This window comes from Rattus norvegicus, chromosome 5 (genome assembly GCF_021556685.1).
Source record: "Rattus norvegicus strain SHRSP/BbbUtx chromosome 5, alternate assembly SHRSP_T2T, whole genome shotgun sequence".
Taxonomy (NCBI): Eukaryota; Metazoa; Chordata; class Mammalia; order Rodentia; family Muridae; genus Rattus; species Rattus norvegicus.
Genome location: NC_141538.1, coordinates 51,214,676 through 51,241,622, shown reverse-complemented (window position 1 = coordinate 51,241,622; position 26,947 = coordinate 51,214,676). Strand labels below are relative to the sequence as shown.

At 42.7% G+C, this 26,947-nt stretch overlaps 1 long non-coding RNA gene across 2 annotated transcripts in view; it reads left to right on the top strand.

Annotated features, from left to right (window-relative positions):
- Positions 1 to 26,947, top strand: part of LOC103692326 (uncharacterized) — a 59,848-nt gene that overhangs the window by 1,187 nt on the left and 31,714 nt on the right. The window lies entirely within an intron of this gene.

Genomic DNA, 26,947 nt, shown 5'->3' with positions numbered 1-26,947 from the left:
GGTGCACGCAAGAGGACACAGATTGGCTTAGCATTTTCGGTGGTAACGTGGTGGGAGAAGAAATGCAGAGAGTAGATTCTTAGTTGGTGGCCAGATAGAATTTTCTGGAAAGGCTTATGTAGGATCTCTTGCTACTACACAGTCACAACAGGGATTGGCATTGATGGCAGAATCATTTTCTACTGAACCACTGAGGGTCCTGACGGTCATACTTGGCTTCTTAGCATCTGCACATAGCTCTTCTTTACCACAACACAAATAGCTCAGGTTTTACATTGTATATTTTCCTGTTATATTGTATATTTTCCTGTTATATCATGGATTGGACATACGGACACACACACATAGACACACACGTGCACACACACACATGGCGGGGGAGAGGGCTTCTCCTATCACTAGTATCAACACAAGGACATTGATACTTGTCAGAAGCCATAGATAAGGCAGTAGTATAATGAAATGTTTTCAGAAGGATAGCAAGAAGCACCCCCTACCCCCCCCCCAACTAGAAACCCACAACAAAGAGCAGTGAGCAACTTTTCATGCCCTGTGATTGGTTACTTTGTTAGAGAACTCACTGCTGCCCACCGAGAAAGGTAAGCAGGCATTGCTGGAATTATCCCAGGGTTAGGATTTGAAAGGTACTTACTATCTATTTTGTCAATGTAGAAAATCTGCATGACTCATCCCAGAAGTCTGTCAGTTGACTCCTGTGGCTGCCGTGTATAGATCTCAGGTTAATGATATGTTCTTAAGAGGAAGCCCCTGCCACACGTGGCCCTCACACTTAAAAGCTGTGTATAGTGGTCGGAGCCCACACAGGAGGGCCCAAGACCTACCGAGCCTGAACTGATGATGATCTTGCAGTGCTAAGCGAAGAGTCAGCACTTATTCCATTTGCTGGAATGTTCCAGAAAGTCAGATTTCCACCATTGCTCCTGTTGCTGCCATCGACAGCCTGTAAACACTTCTCGCTGCCTCAAACCCTATCCCACTGAGGCCACAGTGATCTCACTAATTTCTTTGTGTGGCACAAACTGCTCTTCACTGCCTGGCTCCTGCTGTCATTTCCAGGCACATCTCCCTCTGGTCTCTAACCTGGCACTCGATGGCCCATCAATCCTATATACTTGGAATTTTCTCAGCGTTCCCTGCTGTGCCTTGTCCCTTTGCAGATGCTTCTCTCTCTGCCTGGAATCCTTCCCTGTATCCTCGTGGTACCTGGCAAGTGCCTGTTTGATCTTGAAGCCACAACTGGAGCCATCTTTCCCTCTGTAGGCCTTTCAGGCCCACGCAGCTGTTGAGTGGATGTTTGCTGAGGGAACAAGTAAATGAAGAAGTGCATGAATGGCCACAAACAGACAAACGATATGGCCATTGCTGTTCCCTATGTATTAAGATTCTAGAAAATTCTCAGAGTCAGCTTCCCTGGGTAAATACTAAGATAAACTTATAATTTTTTGAATTGAACCCTCTGAGGGTTGGAGGAAATTCAACACCTCACTAGGCCACCTTTGACAAACCGTGTTTCTCATTCAGCTTCTCGATGACTAAAAGATTGATTTCTTCATCCCCTCTAATATTGCTATCAGCATCTAACATCTAACCTTTACGAAATCAAAAATGATGGAAACTAAATAATTCAACGCAGAGACAGCTAGCCGGAAGACAAATGGATTGCACAGTATGTTTGGTTGTGGGGATGTTGTCTGTCTCAGTAATTAAGTACCTGTGCTCATGAGTAAGCTCTAGTCTCAGAAGACCAGGACTTTGGAGATAAAGTCAAAGGTGTCGCTTTTTACTTTCTATGCAAGCATCTCTCAGCCAGATTTTCTGCTTTCATTAAGATAGTCTCTCAATGAAGCTTTTGCATTTTGGCCATAGAGGTAAATGGGTCACAGAATACATTAAAATGCTGATGAAATGCCAGACACACAGAAGAGACGCTGGGGAAGGAGCGAAAGAAGTGGGGAGAACCTGTGTTGAGAAAATACAGGGGTGCATGGTGCTGGGCTGATGACTCAAGGGGTGATAGAGCTTCCTGCATGAACACGAGGACATGAGTTCAATACCCCGGCACCTCTATAAAAACCAGGCGTGACCGAAGGTGCTGAGGCAGGACAGAAGGTTGCTGGAACCTGCCTGCCTCCTGTATAACCCCAGACTGAGTGAGAGACCAGGATCTGAGGGAATAACGCAGAGAGATCCTCAACGATACTCTGCTCACCCTCACGCAGATGACACATATACCCTACACATAAACCACGGACATATACACGTGTGCTCATGAACACACGGAAACGGCTGCAGAGGCTGAGTTCCCTCTCTCACCCTTTTTACCATACCTGCCCCTAGAATGGAGTGAATGCAAGAAAAATGCATGGCATTCTTTGGGACATCGGATACACATGAAATTTGGCATAGCCTTAAGTGACAGCACTGAAGGATGGGGTCTAGATACCCAGTGTCTCGGTGGACGACTTTCAGAGGACAAGCACTCTTCCACTAGGAAAGACTTGTGGGCTTTAGACCTTTCCTTTAGGGATAAGGGAGGTGTGAGCAGGAGGTGCCTCTGCTCGGGTTGCATAAGACAGAGACCAAGACAAGCCTAGCGCACAGGAAGCGAGATCTACTGTGGGCAGCGCTGGGCACAGTGCTCACGTGCGGCCATTTAGCATACGTGAAGGGAAGACCCAGAGCAGGCTTTGCTTCCTAGCCTAGGACAGGGTGATGCTGTCTCTAGGGAAGGGTGCGCAGTTTGTAGATGACTACCGTGTACTCTTAGGGCTTGTGACACTCAAACATGTGTCCTCTGGAGGCCTTTTACTGATCTGTCCCAGTTTTGCCCATATGATTCCTTAGAGCAAAAATAGTTTGGTTTTGACACCAAACTTTTTTTCTAACTCAGGTGGCAATGCTCACCTGTCTCCCAGACCCTGTGTCATCTCTCGCCTGGCTTGAGACCCTTGGAAACCAAATGATAAACATCCCTCCCCTAAGACTGGAGAACGGAATCAAAGAAGCTATCTAAACAGGCAACTTGATGGAAGAAAAAAGTAATCAGCTTATACTCCATAATTATTATTCTGTATTTTGAGATTGTGACTCTAATTCTGATTTAAATGTGTTTCGGAGCGTTTAGCTCAACACAATTGGCAGAGACAAAGATGGTCAAGCTTTCTGCTTTGTTTTGGATGAGAGGCTCCTGTGTCTGTAACTCATTAGGTGGTGTTTAACGAAAGAAAAATCTTATTATATTATGAGCATGTTATGACATATTTCCACTTTCGCTGTCAAGCAAGACCAAGGGAAACATGGGTTCACAGTCTTCAACTACATCATGATGTAGGAAATCTGCCTTACAGCATCAAGGGCAATTTTAATTGGTAGACTAAACAGACCCCATTTCAAATAAGTCAGACATTTGAGTCCCACAGATTTATGTGTCTGAGAAATTCTGGCATCCACTAGTCAGCCTGGAGATGTGTGTTGAGTAAGGGGGAGGTTTTCTATGTGATGAGATTGAGTTATGTATTTTCTGTAGAGGGAAAATATGTAGTTGCTTATAAGAAGAAAATAAATCCATGAATACATTTAATGAAGGTACGTTTCCCTACCTGTGAAATAAATCATGCTCTTTAGTAAAGTACCACCAAATACATTATAATATGTTAAAAATAAAAAGAAAATTAATGACTATTCATGAAAGCTGAAAGGAAAATATTTTGAGTGAAAAATCTGTATGGGCTTCTGGAGATGGAGTGGGTCTCATGCATATGTCACACTTATCAAACTTGTAAAACAATAGGCTTATGGGCCACTCTTTCCTGACAGGCCTGGTCAGGTAGGCTGTGGATTTTCTTTCCTTTAGATCTCGACTATTTAGACAATTGTGGTTCACTTGTCCTACTGGCCACGGGGAAAAGTTAGAGTGCCTTGGAATCATGAGAACACTATGCCTTTAAAAAGAACTTTAAAGAACCCATTCTTCAAGAGACCAAGTAAAATACAGAGGCCAGAATTTATGTTTCCCTCGTGATGGTGAAGTAGCTAATTTTAAACTTTTGCTCTAGAAGCTCTGTAATCAAAGCAAGAGTCTTTAGTCATACTACTTGAATGTGGCCATAAAAAAGTTCTACACAAAACGATGGCATCAAAGTTGCTTTGTTAAAATTAGAAAAGAAAAGGACAGTCATGCCCTGGAAGGATGTTCTAGAAGCCAGGTCTGTGTTTGAGAAAGGAGGTGCAGTGTCTGAGGTGACATGGAGTGAGGAATCCATTTACCACCTTAATCGCTGCATTCAAGCTAAAGAAGAGAGAAGCAGAGTGTTATGCCTGTTGTTGATGAAACAGCTCTCACTTACTGAGACTGGGTTTCTCCTAGGTTTCATTCCAGGCTTGGAAAGTACCTACAGCCTCAAAGGCAGTTTTGCTGACCCTGCAGGGAAGGCAGAATGTTGCAACAATATAATATTGATTTTTTTTTTTTTTGAGATCCCATGAGTAACCTTGAAGTGGTTTCATTTAGCTAGAAAAGATGTAAATATTTCATTCTCCCTCAGCATGTAAACACCCTTCCCCATCGTCAGAGTAACCTTTGCTCCCTTGCTCGGATCCAATCTTTTCCTGTAATTTGGAATATTTTATAGAGCTCATTATTTTCCTTACTAGTTGGGAGAGGCTGTTCTATTTCTTATCAGCTTCAGCCCTTCCCAGGACGATCTTCATTTGCATATCTGGGAAAAACGAATTAGTCTTTTCAAGTTTTCTTTTAAAGGAACCAGAGCCATCAGCATATAGTGTGCCTTCCTTCCCTGTCCTGGTTTTATTCCTAGAGGTACTCTCATGGACCAAGCCATTGGTGGGTATTAGTGTCCCTTGTCAACCTGACAATAACTTTCCCTGGGAGAAAGGTAAGCTTCAGTTGAGGAACTGCCTCTATTGGATTGTTCTTTAGTATGTTTGTAGGGCACACTCTTAACTGCTGATTGATAGAGGAGAGCCTAGCCCACCATACCAATGCAAACCCTGTCCATGTGGTCCAGCGTTGTATAAGGAAGGCAGCTGACCGTGAACCTAGAAGCGAGTCAGTAAGCATCTTCTGGTATCTGTTTTAGTATCTGTCTCAAGGTCCCTGCCTTCATCTTCCTTTGAGGATATGGTGGTTTGAATAAGAATACCCCGACTAGGGGAGTGGAACTGTTTGAAAGGGTTATAGGGTGAGTAGGCATGGCCTTGTTGGAGGAAGTGTGTCTGCTGGCTGGAGGTTTCAAAAGCTCACCCCAGAGTTTCTTTCTCTTCCTAGAATCTCTCAACTACTTTTCCGGCACCATGTCTGCCTGCATGCAGCTGTGTTTCCCACCACAGTGAGAGGAGTCTAACTTCTGAAACTGTAAGCACGTCCCCAGTTAAATGCTGTCTTCTACAAGAGTTGCAGTGGTCGCGTGTCTCTTCGCCGCAACAGAACAGTCAGACTGTAAGCTGTGAATCAAAATAAGCCCTTCCCTCCCAAGTTGCCTCTTGACTACCCTGTTTACCACAGCACCAGAAAGAAAACGAGGGCAGTGGTTGTGTTCTTAACCTCCAGCGCACTGTCTTTTAGTGTGAAGGGTGAGACTAGTGGCCTCTGAGTGAACCAATTTGCCAGCCTTTCTTCATGTGTATTTGACTCTCCATAGGGTGCTGCTGGAGAAGTGGGATGGGCCTGGATCTGGAGATCATGCTTCTGGAGATCGTGCTTCCCTCTAGATTTTGACTGAGATTTTTTTTTTTCTGTTCTTGGTGGTTTCAAAATTGTAGCAGAGAGAAGTTTGATGGTAGGGAGCAGGAAAAAGTATAGTAGCTACAGAATATATGAATTATACTTAAAAGCACTGGCAGTTTTAAAAATCATAACTCATCAGATGTCATTTTTAAATTGAGGAAATCTCTGGATATTTATGACTCATTCAGTACACACAGGTAGCTCCTTCTTTACCTTTTTCTGTGTTTGGTGCTATGCATTGCTCTTAGGGCCTCACACGTGCTAGGTAAGCACTCTTTCACGGAGCACTATTCCCAGCCCAGTGTGGGGGTAGGGATGAGCGATAATTAGTTGGACTTAGGACTTTTCAGCTTCATTTGAGGTGAAACAAATTGCACTCAGTAGACACTGCAGGTTGAGTTTTACAGGTCTCAATAAAATACTTTCTCAAGATGCTGGACATTTGGAATCAGCGGAAGTCCCTGCTCAGCCATCCACTCACAGGAGTAAACAGTCCCTGGTCTATGTGGACTGTGTGAATAGCGATGGGATTTGGTAAGACAGGGTCATCAGAATGGAAGGAGTAAGTGTGTTTTCAGTACTGAGCATTGTGCTACCGGCCTGGCCCATGACACAGAGCATTGATTCTGTGACAAAGGTGACATTCCAATGCCCTGGATCCGAGAACCGTTACTTCACTTAAGGATAGTCCTAGGATGCTTTTGCTCAGAAGTTGTAACATAGTTTGAAACTCTTTCTCTTTTCTATTCCCTAGAAGTGCATAAAATCTATCTAATTAATCATCTCACACCATCTCCCTTATTATAAAATGAACATGATAAATGATAATAATTGCTCATAGTCTTATACTAATTCTTAGATTCAGTCAGTTCTGGAAAGCTTAGAAATCTATCTGCAGGCTCAGACTTATTTCACTTCTTTCTTGCCTTGGGAGAGAATGACCAACAGTGGTTTTCGTCAGATGCAGATAAATCTGAACCCGTGCTTACGTGGATCAAGTAATAAGTTCTGGCTACCATATAGTTTGTGTTACAGTTCATTATCTTAAAAAGTCGCAATTACTACGAGTAAAGATTGAATTCTTCAATACCTACTTAAAGTAAATTAGTTATAGAATTAGTTTTAAAATAGATTATTTGGTGCCTCGGGCTTTAATTAAATGGCATACAGGGCCTGGTTCAACAGTGAAATAAAATGTGAGCATTGCAGTGGGAGTGAGTGGGAAGGAAGTAGGTCTCCATGACAGATGGGGCCTCCAGCAGGGCTAGGCCTGTGTCATGGCGGTTCCATGGCTGTGTGAAAGAGTAACACTTAAAACGTCTGCAAGTGTTATGCTATGTCCTGTGACTTAAGACTTGTCAGAACTTCAGTTAAGATTTTCAGATGAAGGAGAAGCCAAAGGGATGAGGTCCCAGTCTGTACAGGCTTTTCGAAGCACGGGGCTGGGAGGTAGAGACGTTGCAGTCTGAGTGGGGAGTGCAGAGTTCTGATCGCCCTTTGCTGTGGCTTTTTACTGTTCTCTGTGGCAGCTTTCACTGTTTCCAAAGGTTTCTCTCTCATGGCCAAGGTCAATGCTCATTTATTAACTTACAATGCAACTGGAAAGTGGTCCGTCTACGTGAAATGTAACGGGAGGTACCTAAAGATATCAAGAGCTTCAAGCCCAGGACTTTGACATATTTCATGTTGGCCCCAGAAACTGTCAAGGAAAGCGACATCAGGAAAACAAAGTCTCTTCTGCAGTGATGTCGACCTTGACCTCCACGGTGGGTGGGGTGATCTCCATGGTGGTGGGGTCTTTTCTTATTCTTAGGTGTTTTTTTGTTTGTTTGTTTTTGATACATGCAAACCTTGATATGGTATTACAGTGGTGGGACAGATAGGTGAGCTAGTCCTTGCTTTCAGGTCACATCTCATTTTGCTATTTTAACTCTTATGTATCATTAGTGAGTCAGCAGCTTGTCTCAGTGGATTTGGACCCTGGTCTTTAACTTGTATGTGCAGCCTGGGCATGTTTATCTAATTAGAAGTATTTCAGCATCTCTGAAAGAGGATTTTGGGTTTCTTTTTTTAACATAAGCTATCTAGTTATTAGGACAAACTCTAGTTCTCCAGTGGCTTATTCTGGGATCCCTGGTGTAGGCAGAGAAGTGAGGGGAAACTGAGTTGAGATGAAGTGGTCTGACTCTGTCATCAGATTTCCTGCAACGCAGCCTGAAGTTTCTAGATCTCTTGAGTTGTTTTGGAGAATTCATGGCTTTAAACAATTTTTGTAAGTTACCAAATGTCTCCAATTCATCCAGGACCATAGAGGTCAAACGATGGTACGAAAACCTCCTACATAGATCAGCAATAAATTATACGTGCGCACGCGCACACACACACACACACACACACACACACACACACACACACACACACACACACACACACCTCTCCTGAGGATTTTTTTGGATGACACAGGTCTGGGGGTTGGGGGGTGGGGTGGGGTAAGTCAGAGCCCTGTAGCAGTCACTTCTCACCGCCCTTCCTCTGAACAGCAGCTGAGGGTGATGTGCAGATGGTTCTGAGCCAAGGACAATCGTTGGTGAAAGCCACAGATTCTGATGGCTTGTCCTGAAGCAGGAGCTGATCAGGGGACTTTGCTGTTATTGACTCGTTCTGTTGTAGAAAGCCCAGGAGTTATTAGGTGCACAGTGAGTTTTTTAAAAGGCCCCTTGAGCCAGGTGATGTCTCTAAATGGTGCTGAGTCCCTATCTCTACTTCCCATACTCAGAAGCCCTGGGACTCCCAGAGCTCCGGCAGCTGACAAAGCAGTTCCCCAGGCTGCCTCCTTCAGTCTGGAGTTCTCGCAGTCAGCTCTAGTCCCCACGGGGGCTGCTTTCTTTCAGTTCCAAGGATCTTGAAAATGTAGTGAGGAACAACAGCAAACTGAAGGAAATGTACTTCTAGGCTAATGTGTGCCCACTCTCTTAAGTGTTTCTTCTAAATTACAAGCCTGCTGTGGTGGATGGTTTTGGTCTGTGTTGAGGCATTACATTCTTGTAACCTTTTCCAGCATATAGCTGGATTTCTTTATGGTCTTCCTTCTTGCTTAAGTACAGTGGCCAAATGATGCCATCACTGACTTCCTGTCATGGAGTAGGAGGGGACTAATGAGACAGTGTTTGCAAAGCTCCGTGAGGCTCTCGCAGCAGGCATATCAATGTGGGTATCTGGAGTTGGCACTCATTTGTCCCTGCGTATCTGGTTCACGTAGTTTGGAATCTTTGAGGCAATCATTAGTAAGGCACAGCCCCATGCCCTTCCCTGAGTCAAGTAGAGCATTTTGCTTGGAGCTGAGTTATTTTTCCACCCTTTTGGCCTTGCTGAGCATTTTAACGATCGGTTCCATGCTGCTTGTCTCTAATCTGTGGAGAGATGCTGTCGGTACAAACTGCACTGTGAGGCCGTGAGAAAATTACACCCCAGCCCACGCGGAAGGGCTGTTTTTGGTTCCAGGATGTCTGCTGGGACCGCTGTTAAGAATGTGTGTCTGAAGGAGGAACTCATTCTAATTCTTGGTGCACAGGTGACTTAATAAGTGTGTGCATTGAGACCAGGAGCTGATGTATCAGAGATGTGGCTCTCTGTCACCTCAGGGTGTTCTTAATAGCAGCACCACGCTTTTTTTTCCCTCCCTTTCATTTTTGTCAAAATGTATCAAGGGCTGTCATCCCTTCTCAAAGAAAGCACTTATTAATATGTATAAGGTAAGACTGTTCTTTCTAAGAATTAACTTTACTTACAACCATTACCTCTAACAGCGAGACTTCGGAGAAAGAAGGCAACAGTCACATTGGCTCACCTAGTGTGTGCTCACACACACACACACACACACACACACACACACACACACACACAGACACACACACAGATACACACACACATGCTCATAGGAAACAAACAAACAAATAAACAAACAAACATTTTACTTTCCTGAGGAAGAAAATGACATGTATTAGTGCTATATAAAGTACAGTCCCTTGTTTTTTATGGTGGCATTTGATAGAAGATAATTATAGATAACATACCTATATATAATTTGTATAGATAATTATATGGTTTTTGAGTTCAAGTGTGCTTCATTTTATGTTATATTTAAGTAGTTATCAGCAGATAAATAATGGCACACAAGTTACTAATGTTATGGTTGGATTTGGTTTGCACTCACTTTAAAAGCTCACCGATCATTGAGTCCAAGCATCTGTTTTGCAGGGCCCCGCTGAACTTACTCTTCTCTCATGACTATTCTGTCTTCATTTCTCCTTTGTTAAAACTGTTAATCGTAGGAATGTTTAGCCATTTATTTACTGGGGCTTTGCGCAGTGTAGGTGCCTTGAGAAGTCACAGAGAGGTGAAGGCTCAGTCTTTCTTCTGCACTGTAATTGTAGCAGACGGTCCTTGAGTGTGTGCTAAGTGGGTAGTTCTTTATAGTCATTATCTCGACTAATTCTCATAAGAACACTTCGGGAAGAGTATTAATTATTATTATCCTATTTTGCAGATGAAAGAGTAGGGACATAGAAAAGCTAAGCCACTTTCTAAGAGTCTTCTTTACAGCTTGTGTGGGGGGAAAGACTTGGCTCTTTTCTTTGAGGATTATAACAGTTCATTAGAATGGCCACGGTCGAGTGCCACTGATGGAGGAGCTTCGTCTGCTGAAGCCTTTTGCTCATAATTCCAAAGCCTACAAGGCTGAGACCACGATTGGCAGGCTTGTTTTCTTCTGAGTCCTCTCTCCTTGGCTCGTAGATAGCTGCTCTCTGGCTGTGTCTTTATCCGGTCTTCTCTCGGCAATTGTCTGTGTCACGTTTGCTCCTCATTCATAAACCCCAGATGTGTTGGGCTGAAGCTCATATGGCCTGATCACTAGGCTATTTAAGGTGTTATCTTCAATTACAGCCACACTGGAAGGTACTGGGGTTAGGACTCCAGTTAATACAAAGAGTTCGGCTCACTACTGTCCAAAAGAGAAAACAACCATTCTTTTTGATTGTCCCTACTCTTTCAGACTAAGAAATGTAAAAGTCCCAGTGTTGGGACAACCAAAACCAAGCCTAGAAAAGACTTGGAACCTAATTTTTCCTTCTTTTTTTTTTAAAAATGTTTTATTAGAAATAGATTTATATAATTCTCCCACCTCCCTGCTCTCTCCATCCTCTCCCAGCTACCTGCCCTCAAACTTCTCCCATGCTTCTTATTCTCAAGTTGACAGCCTTTTGTAATGTTGTTACGTACATGTGTATGTGTATATACAAGTATATAAAACTACAACACACCGAGTCTCGCTATATTGTGTGGACACAGAGTTTTCAAAGCTGATCCCTCTGATTTGGACAAAGGCAAAAGGGGTCATGGGGTGCAAACATCAACAGACCATGGGGAGCCAAGTCCCAATGGGTAAATCCATATCACAGTTTCCACATTTATGGTTCAGGTAACATAAAGGAAGAATAAACAGAGTAGAGAACAAGAGACAGAATGCCCGGAAGTCTGCTGAGAAACAGTCTTTCCTGTGTAAACACGACCATGGGCCCGCTAACACAGAAGTGGGCAAATTTCACAGAACCCTAACCCTGAACAAAGAAGTATATGAACACCTTTCTTTCCCCCACTGAAATCCCATCAACACCACCTATGGCTCTTAATGAGGGAGGTTTCAGAGAGACTACAGAGTGGCTGAGTTCCTTTACCAAGCAACAAAAGAGCATAGAGTAGCTTTACTATCAGAGAAAGAGAAAGGAGAAAATTGTCTGTGTGTGACAGAGGAAGCAGTATTGACAGCCAAATGACGAGGCAGAGTCAACAAACCATACAATAACTGTCAGCAAGTGCATCCAGCAATGCTACCATTGTAGGGATTTCCCACAGCATCTTCCTTTTGTCCCATAGAGTGAGCGCTCATGAACCGGCTGAGATTTTCAGATCCTTGTACAGGGAAGACTTAACTTAAATCGCCTTGGTAAAAGTCAAATATAATTTGGTTTCCTTCCCCCTTTTAAAGGTAGTATTTGGGTTTCAGTCTGGAGAGATGGCTTAGATGTTAAGAGCACTGGATACAGTTCCGGACAACCTGGGTTGGACTGGAAGCTTCCACATGGTCACGCCACTGTCTGCAGTTCCACTGTCTTCTTCTGGTCTCCATAGGAACACAGAACACATGGTATACAGAGACATAAATAAAGGCAAATTATTTATACACATAAAAAATACATACACGAGAACAATAAAAATAGAAACAGTACTTTAGTTTTTGAGTAAAAGAAAAAAAATTAGAATTACAAGGAGATCAGCATTTAATGAGTTCATTAGCTCCCATTGTCCATGGGAGTCCTGGAGGTTTTGCTGGATTGCTAATGTACTGGAAGATGGGGGCTAAGCCAGACCTTGGTGGGGCCAGTTCTGATGCCATCACTGTCCCTAAATAGGGTTGTCCTAGACAGATCAGTTAATTTTCAGAGTGAAGACATGAGACTTGTAATCTCAACCCCAAGACAGGAAGTGAGTCTTTGAGAATTCCGGTGGGTGTTAAATGAGGCAACACACACAGTGACCTGGAACACTCTTCTTTCAAGATTGAACTTCAAATACAAGCGCCCTCCTGTGCAGGATGCATGGAACCTTGTTCCAGCCATTATATCCCTTCCCACGTATCTGAGTCTGTTTTGGTTCTTCCCCAGGCTGTGCATTTGAACAATACATTTCTATGTGGAAACACAGATTGATTTTTGTGTCAGTGTCTTTGAGGACAAATCCTCACCTCAGCTTATTTCTTTTTCTAGTCACCTCTAGGCTGGAGAGTAGAGGACAGGTTACAGGAATGCACTATTTCCCAGTCACTTCGTCTGTTCATTCATCCCCAGGCAGTGTTAACATTCCTCTGCAGGTTTCATCGGTTTACTAAGTGGCCAGGAGCCTTCAAGACAGAGTAGGTTTCACAATTAGCCTCTGGCAGTGTCAAGTACCCATCTTTGTAAAAGACCCTCTCTGACCCCTTCTCCAACCAGACAGAGCCTCTTTGGACCCTGGGCAACCCCTGAGAATGTACTTGTGACTAGAGCGGACTGGGATCCCAGTCACTGTCAGTGTAATAGTAACTCGTGAACCATGCTGGGGTGGTGATGGTGGAGCTGGGTCTTGGCTCTGTTCCTGGGCTGTACTGGGAACTCCAGGCCCAGTCAGCTAATTATCTGCTGCACCTTGAGTTAACTGTTCCAGACACCACACTTACCACAGGCAGACCAAATCCCTCTCTTTCCAGGGATTCTCTTGTTTGAGTACGAGCTCAGGCCTTCCCAAATGCTAAGGCCGGGCAAGCACCCTACCAATCTTGCCTTGTCTTGCACTTGCTTCAGAAATATGAAAGAACATTAGAAATTTCTGGAGGTTGGGATGATGCAGCAGTCGCTCCATTCTGTTGAAGTCATATATGGTGACACAGGCAGTTTCAGATCACTTACATGCTCCCTTCTAGCTAGTGGCATGTCCCCGCCCCCCCCCCCCCCCAAGCACTTTAAGGCTGAGCGGGAGCGTGAGACGCATAGCCATTTGCTGTTTTGCTCGACGTCTGTCAAACTTAGTTGGGTTAGAATTTCTCAGTGCCTGAAGACCCGTAAATTTGTCCACCTGTGTAACTGAAGCCACCAGAGAGTACCAGTGGTAGTTTGTAAATTCAACACTCCTGCGATGATCAGTAATTCATTCGTGACTTCTCTTTTTGGGCACACTACAACAAAGAAGTGATTACTCCTTGGGTGAGATATTAATATTCCCCAGTCTCGGTGTCTGCTGCGCTGCGTTGTCTGTGGCCTCTTGTTCCAAGCTTCTCCATCTAGTTGAAAGGAAAGCCTACACACCTACTACTGAGCTCACCGTGGGAGCCCTCCCCAGGCTTCAGCCCTTCTCCCTGAATCAGTCAGAGAGATATTATACCCTCTGATGGAAAAGGCTTTGAAATAAGTGGTGAAGGTACCCAAAGACCAAGATTTGCTTTTCATGCTTTTCAGAAACTTTTTTTTTGGTGGGTATTTATTTCAAAGACTTAAGTGTTCTTTGGGGGGCCCCTAATCATCCTAAGCCCTGGGAATTTACTTCTCTGCAGTTACTCTCCCTCCCCAAGCAGCCCTGCACGGAGCAAAATAATTGTCTGTTTCTGCAAGCAGCCTCCTGTGCATGGAGCCTGATTAGCGTGTGTGCATGCAGCAGGCCACCGCTCCAGCCACATTTGGAAATCCAGCCACCGAGAGATGTGGGCTTGACATTCATTAACATTCTTGGGCTCCCTGGGAAATACACATAATAGGGTAAAATTGCCATTAAGGAGAGCAACACTTGAGGGAAATATCCACTCAATGAAGACAGGGATTCTTCTCATCAACAGCTGAGGAAAAATCCAGTTGCCATAAAGGGTAAAAGAGACATCCTCTTAATATGAGTAGAGATGGCCAGAGTTCAGCAGGTTTGCTGTTCTAATGAGTCCCATCGTCCTGTGCTGGATGGCAACTGGCTTATTGGTATGCAGATGTTTCTCAGGCATATTTTGGTCTCAGCAGATCCCAGTAGCAGCTTAATGATTTCTTTCCCCAGGGTTGTGTGTATTAACCTTAAGAAAAGGCAAACACTAAAGGAGCTGGTCTTAACAGTGACATAGCCTTTAAGTCAAAACTTTTTTATTTTTTTTTTCTGGCTGGGTTAGAGGAATTCGATCTTGATGTTTCCTTTGCTTTGTATGGAGGCTTCTCAGTGGGATGGATACCCAGTAACCTGAGCTATGGATAATTCCTACCTACCCCTCTGCATTTCTAGGCTCTATTGTTTTGCCTGTTTCCTATTGTGCTTTGTATTGAATGTCATAGGATTGTGTGTTATGTGTGCTAAACTGATATGGGTTCTTACAAACTTTGGGAAGTCAGCCAAAAGTAGCACTAAAGGTTGTTTAAACAACACAACCATCTACACATTAAAAAAACAAAACAAAAACAAAACAACAACAACAAAAAAAAAAACCCAAAAACACCCTTTGAAGGGACTTGAACCCAGTCAACTCCTTATATTGGCTTGAATATATGGTATGGGTCTATGACACAGAGTGTCAAAATCTGTTTCATCTGACTAATTGAAACACTACATTTGGTAGTCTTGTAACTACTGTCCTTGACAAGTCACAGGGAGGAGCAAAGCTCCTTACTGAGTCTGCGCCTTAAATAAATTTATTGCTCTTTTGAATAAGCTACCCCCATCGGCAGCCTCTCGACTGGTTGTGCAGTTTTTGTGTCCTTTCAGGGGTGTCCCACAAATTTGTGCACACACTATTTTGATTCAGTTGTCTCCAAGTGGTCTTGATTTGACGTCAGGCAAACGTACTGTATTTCCATTAAATCACAAGCAGCACCCACGCATCTCGGTGAGGACAACCTTGCTGTGTTTGTATCCATTTTATAATTCATCATATATCTTCACCTGTTTCCTAACTTGATGTTCACAGTGTGCCTTATGACAGGTGGTTTCTGCAGTCTGTAGATAGGGAAACTGAGGCTCATGAATTTTATCACTGGAAAGCAGCAGAATTTGGACTTGCAGCTATAATGACCTTATTTTTAATGAGCTTCTTCTCTTAATTGGATTCCTTTTATTAAAAAACATTTGTTTATTAGGACAAAAATCCAAGATCTTGTCTCAAATATCTAGAGCTAAGTGACTGCAGTGAGTTCTCCATGTTTGTTGAACATGCAAATATTTTGTCTTTGCAGAATGAAATGTGTATATTTCTCTCTCTCTCTCTCTCTCTCTCTCTCTCTCTCTCTCTCTCTCTCTCTCTCTGTGTGTGTGTATGTGTGTGTGCATGTATTATGTGTTCATGTGCACATGAGAGAGTACACCCAAGAGCGCACATTAGAGGTCAGAGGAAGATATCAGGTATTCTGTTCTATCACTCTTGCCTTGGTTTCTTGAGACTCACTGAACCTGGAAGTAGGCTAGCAAGCATCAAGCCCTAATGATCCCCCTGTCTTCAGTCCTCACAGCTCTGGGTATAAACCCACGTGGCCACAATCAGCATTTTATGGGAGTATGCTAGGTAGGTGTTCAAACTCAGGTCATATTTGCATAGCATGTGCTGTTGTTACCCACAGAGCCATCTGCAGTCCTAACAAGTTTTCAAAAGGTAAAATTATTGGGCCAGTGGAACGGCTCTGTGAATGAACGAACATATTTGCTGCCACTCATGATGACTTAAAATTGATCCTAGAGTCCCCACATGGAAAAAGGACCAACTACTGCAAGTTGTTCAATCCCCACACACGCAGGACAGAAGATAAACAAGTGTACTAAAACTAAAAGTTGCCTCTCATCAGGAAGCCTGCATTCTCACAGACTATCAAGCTATTACTTTCTGTAGATGAAGCCAGGTCAGCTGGTGGTTCTTACATTTTCCTGCTTCCACTGGTCTCGTCCCTAGGTCATCCTTCAGTTTGGGTATGGTGACCTGACTTGATCTTATTCATAATATCCTAAGTGTCGTGGGCACTGTATATACATTTTACAATGAATCTGTAGATAGCACTCTGAACATTAGTTACAGGTCCCAGAAAGAGTGTGACTACTACAAACTTAGGACGTGGTGGCTGAGGTAAAAGCTGTCTTGAGGTAGGGATGATTCACAATCTCTTCATATAACATGATGGGATGTATGATACAATTAAGTGTTCATGGAACCATGCATGGGGGGTTACTGTTAGAAGCCATGATGTCCAGGAGAGGAATTAAAGCAGTATAGCCAATAATAATGATGAGAAGGGAGATGGAAGAAAATATAAATGAAGTGATATTCTTACCTTCCATATTGCTGAATCAAAAATTAACGTCTACAATTGAGGAATCAGAAAAAAGATGTTGAACATTTTTATGACCACCAATGACCAAGCTCTAACCTCAGAGGATAGTGAAGTTCAGACTGTAGAGAAGGGTTGGAAGCTTTCTATTTTCTTTCTATTCTACATAATCTGATTTTAAACGTTAAATACTTTCCAAGAGTCAATGGAAACATGGCTATTACATTTCTTCCTTCCTTCCTCCCTCCCTCCCTCCCTCCCTCCCTCCCTCCCTCCCTCCCTCCCTCCCTCCCTCCCTCTCTCCCTCCCTTCCTCCCTCCCTCCCTCCCTCTCTCCCTCCCTTCCTTCCTTCCTTTCCTCCTCCTCCTCTTCCTCCTCCTCCTCTTCCTCCTCCTCCTCTTCCTCCTCCTCCTCCTCCTTCTCCTCCTCCTTCTGGCTTAATCAAATATATATATATATATATATATATATATACATATATATATACACACACACACACACATATATTTCTTTACTTACATTTCAAATGTTATTCCCTTTCTTGGTTTCCTGTCCATAAGCCCCCATCTCCTCTCCCTCCCCTATATGGGTATTCCCCCCATCCATCCCCCTTACTGCCCCCCCCATATTCCTCTGCACTGGGGGTCCGACCTTGGCAGGATTCCCCTTCCAATGGTGCCCCAACAAGGAAATTCTCTGCTGCATAAGCAGTTGGAGCCCTGGGTCAGTCCATGTATAATCTTTTGGTAGTGGTTTAGTCCCTGGAAGCTCTGGTTGGTTGGTATTATTGTTCTTATGGGGTTGCAAGCTCCTTCAACTCTTTCAATCCTTCCTCTAATTCCCCCCAAGGAGGTCCTGTTCTCAGTTCACTGGTTTGCTGCTAGCATTGACCTCTGTATTGGACATGCTCTGGATGTGTATCTCAAGAGAAATCTATATGGCCTTTTCAGCATGCATTTTTAGCTTCATCAATCTTATCTAGTTTTGGTGGCTGTATATATATGGGCCATATGTGGGGCAGGCTCTGAATGGCCATTCCTTGAGTCACTGCTCTAAACTTTACTTCCATATCCCCTCCTATTGATATTTTCCCCCCTTTAAGAAGGAGTGGGAACATCCACATTTTGGTCATCCTTCTTTTTGACCTTCCTGTAGTCTGTGGATTGCATCTTGGGTAAGTCGAGCTTTTGGGCTAATATCCACTTATCAATGAGTGCATAACAAGTGTGTTTTTCTGTGATTGGGTTACGTCACTCAGGATGATATTTTCTAGTTCATTCCATTTGCCCATGAAATTCATGAAGTCATTGTTTTTGATAGCCGAATAGTACTCCATTGTGTAGATGTGCCACACTTTTTGAATACATTCCTCTGTTGAAGGGCATCTGGGTTCTTTCCAGCTTCTAGCTATTATAAATAAGGCTGCTATGTACATAGTGGAGCATGTGAACACTCCTCCATTGTTGGTGGGATTGCAAACTGGTACGACCGCTCTGGAAATCAGTCTGGAGGTTCCTCAGAAAACTGGACATTCCACTACCTGAGGACCTAGCTATACCTCTCCTGGGCATATACCCAAAAGATGCTCCAACATACAACAAAGGCTATAACATTTTCTACTCTGGGTTGGTTGATGCTTTTGGGTGGAAACTAGAGTGACTTCACCTATAATTGCATGTGCTACAGTCGAGGCCCTACTCTTTTTCTCTGTAACAAATAGGGGTTAAATTCTAGACTCAGTTTTAACGTTGATTTTTTACAAGGTTTTGATTCTGTTTCTATAATTATTTCTATCTTATTTTTATTAGTAAAATATACTTAATTATAAATGTTTTTAACCTGCCATCACAGTCTTTTCTGGATAACCTAAGAGTATACTTTCTAGGAAAAGTCTATTGGCTATTCAATAGACATCATGGATTATAATCTAACCATCAATCATATCTGTGGTTTGGTATGGTCCAAAATTTGTTATTTCATTGCTAACAGGGTTCTTTTTAAATTACTGATCTGATTCAAAAGGCTTCAGCTTTGGGGAACTAGTTCTAAAAAAAACAAAACATTTTCTCTTCCACTGAGCTTTACAGTTTGAACTACTTAATACTAGTTTAAGGTAGTTTTTGAATACTCTGTCAGATTTTCTGCAAAGAGAAGTTAAGCAAAGAGTACCCAGCTGCCTAGCCTCTTCCAAGCAGCTTGGCTGTATCATGCACTGGCCTTCATCCAGCCATCCTTTCAGACATCCTTTACTGTCAGACCTTCAGAATTGGTTTAACATGCAAGAAACTAAAAAAATAAACCAAGTTACCATCTTTCCCCATGCTCTTTTTGTGCTTCTAGCTTCAGTTTTAGCTTGGTCCTAGTAAGTCTGGATTAAGGTGAGGGGCAAATGGGACCTCATAAAATCGCAAAGCTTCTGTAAGGTAAAGGACACTATCATTAGGACAAAATGGCAACCAACAGATTGGGAAAAGATCTTTACCAATCCTACATCCAATAGAGGGCTAATATCCAATATATATATATATATATATATATATATATATATATATATATATATACATATATATATATATATATATCACAAACCTAGACTCCAGACAATCAAATAACTCTATTAAAAACAGGGTATAGAGCTAAATAAAGAATTCTCAGCTAAGGAATATCAAATGGCTGAGAACATCCTTAATCATCAGGGAAATGCAAATCAAAACAACCCTGAGATTCCACCTCACACTAGTCAGAATAGTTAAGATAAAAACCTCAGGTGACAACAGATGTTGGTGAGGATGTGAAGAAAGAGGAACACTCCTCCATTGTTGGTGGGATTACAAGCTGGTACAACCACTATGGAAATCAGTCTGGAGGTTCCTCAGAAAGTTAGATACCTGAGGACCCAGATATACCTCTCTTGGGCATATACCCAAAAGATGCTCCAACACATAACAAGGACACATCCTCCACTATGTTCATAGCAGGCTTATTTATAATAGAAGCTGGAAAGAACTCAGATGTTCTTCAACAGAAGAATGGATATAGAAAATGTGGTACATCTGCACAATGGAGAACTACTCAGCTATTAAAAGCAATGACTTCATAAAACTCATAGACAAATGGAATGAACTAGAAAATATAAGTGAGGTAACCAAATCACAAAAGCCACACAGGGTATGCACTCAATAATAAGCCCCAAAGCTCGAATTACCCAATGTTAAAATCCACAGACCACATGAAGCTCAAGAAGAAAGATGACTAAAGTGTGGATGCTTTAGTCCTTCTTAGAAGGAGGAACAAAAATATTCATAGGAGGAGATATGGAGACAAATTTGGAGCAGAGACTGAAGGATGGCCATTCACAGCCTGCCCCACCTGGGGATCCAGCCCATATACATACAGCCACCAAACCCAGACAATATTGCTGATGCGAAGAAGTGCATGCTGACAGGAGGCTGAGAGGCTCTGTCACAGCATGACAAATACAGAGGTGAATGCTTGCAGCCAACCACTGAACTGAGAACAGGGTCCCCAATGGAAGAGTTAGAGAAAGAATTGAAGGAGCTGAAGTGGCTTACAACCCCATAGGAACACCGATACCAAACAACCAGAACTCCCAGGGACTAAACCACGATCCAAAGAGTACACATGGACGGACCCATGGCCCAGCTGCATATGTAGCAGAGGATGGCCTTGTTGGGCACCAGAGGAAGGAGAAGCCCTTGGTCCTGCCAAGGTTGGACTGCCCAGTGTAGGGAAATGTCATAGCAGAGAGGTGGGAAGGGGTGGGTGGTTGGGTGGAGGAAAGGGGAAAACATTTGAAATGTAAATAAAAAATATCTAATTAAAAAAAAGTGAGGGACCCAAAGCCAGATGGGAGCATCTTAAGGAACCCTTTAAGTTTTATGTTGTCTGTATATGTATTGCAGTGACTTATGAGCAAGGAGCTGCCCATTAAAGCTTTCCCTATAATAACAGGAATTTTTTCCCTCTGGCCACTCCATGGGTTGCCAAAGTTGTTTCTCTCATCACCTAGCTTCATTTAGACCATTCTGGTTCCATGGTCCTGACCACACACATAAATTATTTGTTCCTTCATGATGCTTTGTCTCTGTAGATATATTGCTCTCTGAGGGAGTAAAACACAGATCTTTAGGCTGAACCATCAGAAAGTGCCAGAGTGTGAATAGCTGTATGGGGAGCCCCAGAGCACCTGATATAGATTGCAGAGGAAAGTCACAGGCTGGCTCAGTCTAAAAGGTGATTAAGAGGAGAGGAGAGGGCTGAGAGTAGGAAAGGACTGGATTTGGTAAAGAGAGAGAGACTATCTTAGTCACTATTCTATTGCTATGAAAAGACACCATGACCAAGGCAACTCTTAAAAGAAAACATTGAATTGGGGACTTGTTTTAGAGGGTTAGTCCATGATCATCATGGTAGGGAGCAGATAGGCATGGCATTGGTACAGTATCTGAGAGATTTCCATTCTGATCTGGAGACAGAAGGGAGATGTGCTGGGCCTGGCTTGCATTTTTAAAACCTTCCCTCCTCCTGCCCCCATTGACTCACCTACTTCTAGGGCCACATCTACTCCAAAATAGCCATGCCTCCTAATCCTTCCCAAGTAGTTCCACTAACTGGAGGCTAAGCATTCAAACATATGAACGTATTAGGGACATTCCCATTCAAACCACCATAGTAAGCAGCTGATTAAGGCCAGGCAGGGAGTATTGGAGTCAATATTTGATTTGGGTTCAGTGTGAACTTGACATACTAGTTCAATTCTGCTTTATCCTTTACCTGCCTTTTAGTGACAGGTAACTGGGTGCTAATATTATTAAATATAATAAATGTGTACTGTTTTTAAAGACTCTGGGCACTGGGGTGGGGGATGAAAACCCAGGAAGGTGCCAGAACCAACTCATGGCTACCCAACTGCTTGCAGAGCTTCAGCAGTAAACCTTCACCTGCAAGCAAGAAACCACAGCTGGACTACACGTCCAGGGCAAGGCTGGGAAGTGTGGCAGGAGGAACAACTCCAGTTCCCTTCCACCCCATGGCAAAGCTTATCTTTATAGCACAAGAACTACTTGCTTCTCTGGAGATGAAGTAAGTTTAGAGAGCTTTGTTCTTATTTTGTTCTTTTGAAAAAAAAAAACAAAATGAAAATATCTCATTAAAAGGAATTTCTTCATCTCAAACTGCTGACTGTTATGCCACTTAATTTTAGCTTGTTAAATTTGGGATCTTGAAACAAAATCCCACACATAAACGTTCTCTGGGCCCATGGCATTTCCATTTGCTTGTGAATTGGATTAGTTTTCATTTATCTTAAGCTCTTGCCTCTCATTCCCTTTTGTTTTGAGATACTTAGCAAATGTTGACAGTTATGGTTGGCTTATTAAGTTCCCTCAGTTATGTAAATGATTTTGGTTGGTTATGTTGCTATTAATTGAAGAAGGCTTTAAGTTTTCGACTTACTAGAAAAAATACTGCTTACATTTCATTTGACTTTTTTTTCCAGCTTCAAGTTGACCTTTTCATGTTCTTAGTCCTCTTTAGCACTACCCTTCCTTTTTTGAATCTTCTGTTTGCTTGACATGAAAAATGAACTTGTACAACCATAGACCCAGTGGCCTTTCCTCCATCTCGTTTTTCTTGGTCGCTCTGCTGTGGCTGACACTGCTCCTACCAGCCTCAAAACCTCCTTCACCTTAGGCTTCTACGATATGATTATTCTGGTCTGTTTTTCTTTGGGACTGTTCCTTCTTGCCTTGATCTTCTCTACACTCTATCCTATAAAGCAGTGCTTTGCATTGTGATCCTTGCCTGTCAGTCACAGTAGCTATGTGACACACACTGTCAAGCTGTTTAACCCTTAAGGGGACAGGAAATGAGTGGTTTGAGGACACACTTGTTACTCAGTTGGGCTCGTGGGGTTTTGTTCTGTGTTTTGTGGTAAACTGAGTAACTTACCTCGAGCTAGCAGTAAGTTCAGGTTAGTAGAATAAAGGCACAGGTCAAGAACCAGGAAAGCTAAATCCAAGGGACAAAGTGTTAGAGACAGCAATGAGCGGACGATCCAGAGAGTTTACAGAAAAGTCAAAGAGAGGGTGTTTGACAGATGTGAGAAACAGCGAGGCTTCATATACCCAGCGATGTAACAGGGTCCCCAGGGTCATCTGTGACAGCTGTCCCATATCAGGGACTGAAGTCAGGAATCCAAACATTCAGTTAAGGTTGGCTGAATCTGGAGCAGAGGTATTAAGAAATAACTGAGAAGCAGGAATCAGAGCACAGGCGACTGCTCCTGAGGACTCATTTGGTCTCATCAGATCTCTGATGGCCACTCTCAGGTAGGCAGGAGAGAGATGAAGAACTTCGGATACCCGTGAGGCTCATTCTGAGTTAAACAAACGGAGTGCTAAGCTGCAGCCAGGCCAAGAAGCCTCATCATTTCATTATTACTTTACCTTATTTCTAACTCTGCAATGATAGATTTTTTTTCCTGTCTTTTCACCCAAATTTTGTCTGGATAGAAACTGACCTAGAGATTATGTGATCTCTAGCTCATGTGCTCATGTCTGCCTTTTGGTGCCTCTCTTCCCAAAGCCATGCTGTATTTCCTGGGTAGTCTTCAGTCAACCAAAATAGCATGAGCTTACTCCTCTCATGAACCTCTCCAGGGTTCAGGGAAGCATTGCCTCAGAAGGGTACTAACCCAGCCACCCATAACTAAGCCAACCATGGTATCCACAAAACAGTCTTCTCATCGCTGGATGTTTTCACTCACTCACCCATCTCTCTCTCTCTCTCTCTCTCTCTCTCTGTCTCTGTCTCTCTCTCTCTCTCTCTCTCTCTCTCTCTCTCTCTCTCCTTCCTCCACCAAACCACTGGAATAGCAACATTTCCCCACAAAGATAACTATTTATATCTTAATAAGGATGCTCATCTCTTAGAAAGTAGGAATGGGATGGGACCTTGGGATGGGAAAAATATTCCAATTATTCAAGTGGACATGACATGATAGTAAAGGCTCTCATCTGAAGGAGGAGGCTGAAAAGAATCAGAGATGTTAAGATGACAAAACGGGGTTCAGATGGTCATAGTGTTGCATGCCAGTCATTCCAGCACTTGAGAGGCTGATACAGGAAGATTACTACTAGTTCACGGCCACCCTATGTTATATAGTTATAGATCAGCCTGGGCTACATAACTAGACCCAATCTAAAAATAATGATAAAGGGGTCAACAATTGTGATGTAAAAGGAGCAGGCTTTGAAGAAGGCAGGCAGAGACAACCAGTCAAGCATCCTTTAGGAAGTGAGAAAAGCAAGAAACAAATTTGACTCAGAGCCTATAGAAAGAGTCCTGACAACATGTTGATTGCATCCTGTGCCTGATTCTTATCTACAGGATTAGGGCTTTCATTGTGAGAACACTCTGAATCTGTAGTCATTTTTAACAGCACCCATAGGAAGCCAATATACTATTTAGCCTCAAACAATTAATGTTTCTTAGGAATCATGTGTCCCGTCGAAACTGAGAGTGGAGGACAAAGAAGGAGAGATTTCTGCTGACCCAATTCCTTTTCAGTTTGTCTTACACATTGACTTACTTAATGGATATTTAGTTAGTGCTTATATGTCCTGGGCACAGGAAAAGTCTCCACCACCCTGAAACTTACAAGACACAGAGCAAATGTTAAAAGTCAAAAACTAATATTGGGTGGAACCGGATCCTAGTGATAGAGCCTTTCCCAACCTGCTTTGGCATCCAAAATATAAGACTTGAGGCTGCAAGCCTAGAGGCCATGAAATGCTAAGTGTGGTTAAATGCATAAAAAAGTCATGACAGTTCTAGAACAGTGGTTCATGTAACCTATGGTCGGGACTCTTTGGTTAGAACAACCCTTTCACATAGATGATTGAAGAGCGTCAGAAAACAGATATTTACAGTAAGATTCATAACAGTGACAAAATTGGAGTTTCGAAGTAGTAATGAGAAATATTTGTTGGGGGGAGTGGGTGGGAACTGTATTAAAGGGTCATAGAATTAGGAAAGTTGAGAAGAGCTGCTCTAGAAAGAAAATGGAAGGAGGCAGCTAGTTTTGGGTAGGGGTAACTTACTGAGGAAGTGTTATTTTTGAAATGTGTAGGAAAATTTCCAGGGGTAATTGATTTAAATTTCTGAGACAGGGCTTTCATGATGCTGGGGGGATCAAGCAGCCTTGGTGTTGCATATCGGGATGGCTGATCTTTATTTCTTTCTGTTCCCACTGTGATCCGAACCACCCTGGAATTCTGCTCTGATTGTTGTAACTTAAACATGCTATGCCCAATACCAAATGCTCCTGCTGTGGCTTGCAGTTGGTGTCTGCGAAGATGAAGAGATGGAGCTGGCCTTCATTTTCAGCCCCGTTCTTCATGTAGACAACTGGGTAAATGGGCAACAACAACAAAAAAATAGCCTATAAATTTAATTCACGATTTTATATTGACCCTTGTTTGATGAGGTATGAACACACAATTTTCTATATGGAGTCATGACTAATAATGACATTAATCTACTCTGAATTCTATAAAGTTCATTTCCGGGCCAAACATTTTATGTTCTGATGAAGTGTATTGTATAATGGATGTTCTCGAGTACAGATGCCTTTTATTAAAATTGGTTTTTATAGTTAAAGGACCTTTTAGTGAGAGAGAAGGGTTGGTTTCAGAATTATCTATGCTGTGCTGACTTTATGGCCCCCCAAGGTCCTCTTCAAATGCAAATGTGGGTGTTCATTAAGCAGAAATGGTTTCCAAACTGTTACGGCCTGCCATGCTAATGCAGGTGGAAATTTGAAAGCTTCCTGGTTTTATTATTTTTTCCCATTACTTTTTGGGACAAGAGGTACCACCTGGGGATTATGTATGACTAAGATGACTGCTAGAGTCCCTCTCTGTGAGATGATACATTTGTATTTCAAAGCAGGGACTTCTGTTAATGTTATAGAACATTCCATGCCCAGTCACATTTCCAAACACCTAGAGCAAAGGCATACGTTTTTCCCATAAAGTGTGTATTTACATAGATATTTTAGGTAACGTGCTATAAAGGTAAGACAACCAGCCAACCAAACACACGTAAAATCAACCAACTCTTCCCAGTGCACAGAGCAAATATTTGCAGAATTAAAGAAATTTCAACTTGAATCCTCTTTGCTTTTCGGTTTTATTGTTTCACGTAGATACTACTAAGTCAGCCTTTTGGTCGTTGCCGTAATACTTACTTTTGAAAAGATTGCTCATGTGTGTACATGTGCTGTGTGTGTATACACATAAATAAATGTGCGGTAGGTCACGCCATTGAAAAATAATGAGTACCTCCCTTTATCATTTTCTGCCATCTTCCCTTGAGATAGGCAGGGTCTTTCGTCAAATCTGGACCTCACTTCTGGCTAGGCTGGCAGGCCAGAAAACCTCCCAAATCCTTCTGTCTCTGCCTCAGCTTACATGCTAAGGATATAGGTACTCATGGCTACTTCTGGCTATTTTTTCTATCGGTGATGGAGATCCAAACTCAGGTCCTCATGATTGTGCAGCAAATGTCCTTACTCACTGAGCCATCTCCTCTGTATTTACTCTTACCGTGTGTTACCATGCATACAATTGGATATACTCTTCGAAGTTTGCTATTTTACAACTTGTGTGCAAAATGAGTTGAACAGAAAGTATTAGGGCCATGCACTGAATGCATTAGTCCTTAGATTTTCAGCTTAGTAAACATAAAATACCCACCTACCTGGAGGGATGTGTATTATGAATCATCTGAAGATGCATGGGCCATTGTTGTCTCAGCATCCATCACACATTCACCATTGAACACGGCTGTGTCATAGTTGGCCATGCCAGACACCTGAGTTGGCAGTGTCAGGGTGCTCCCGTAAGCACTGATTTGGATACACTCTAGAAGGAAGTCTAGCTGTTGCTTTGGTGTTGGTTAAAACCATTTTGCCTACTGTCTAAATACATCATGTTAAGAAATCTCATTTCTTCTTGAGAAGACAAACTATTATAGAAAGTGATTTGTACTTCTAACTGTAGGACAAGGTTGATGCAGTCAGCTGTGTGAGAGTTTGCTGAGCTGGGGAAACTGTAGGACTTATCATAACAGTCACCAGGGTGAAAGGTAGGATGGTCTATTTAGAAAATGCTACTAATTTGACGGCTAATATGTGTCCTTGTGTGGCAAGCTTCTCCCGGGCTCTCCTTTGTTGTTTGTACCTTCATGGTATGTTCGTTCTTACAGGTGAAATATAGTTTATATT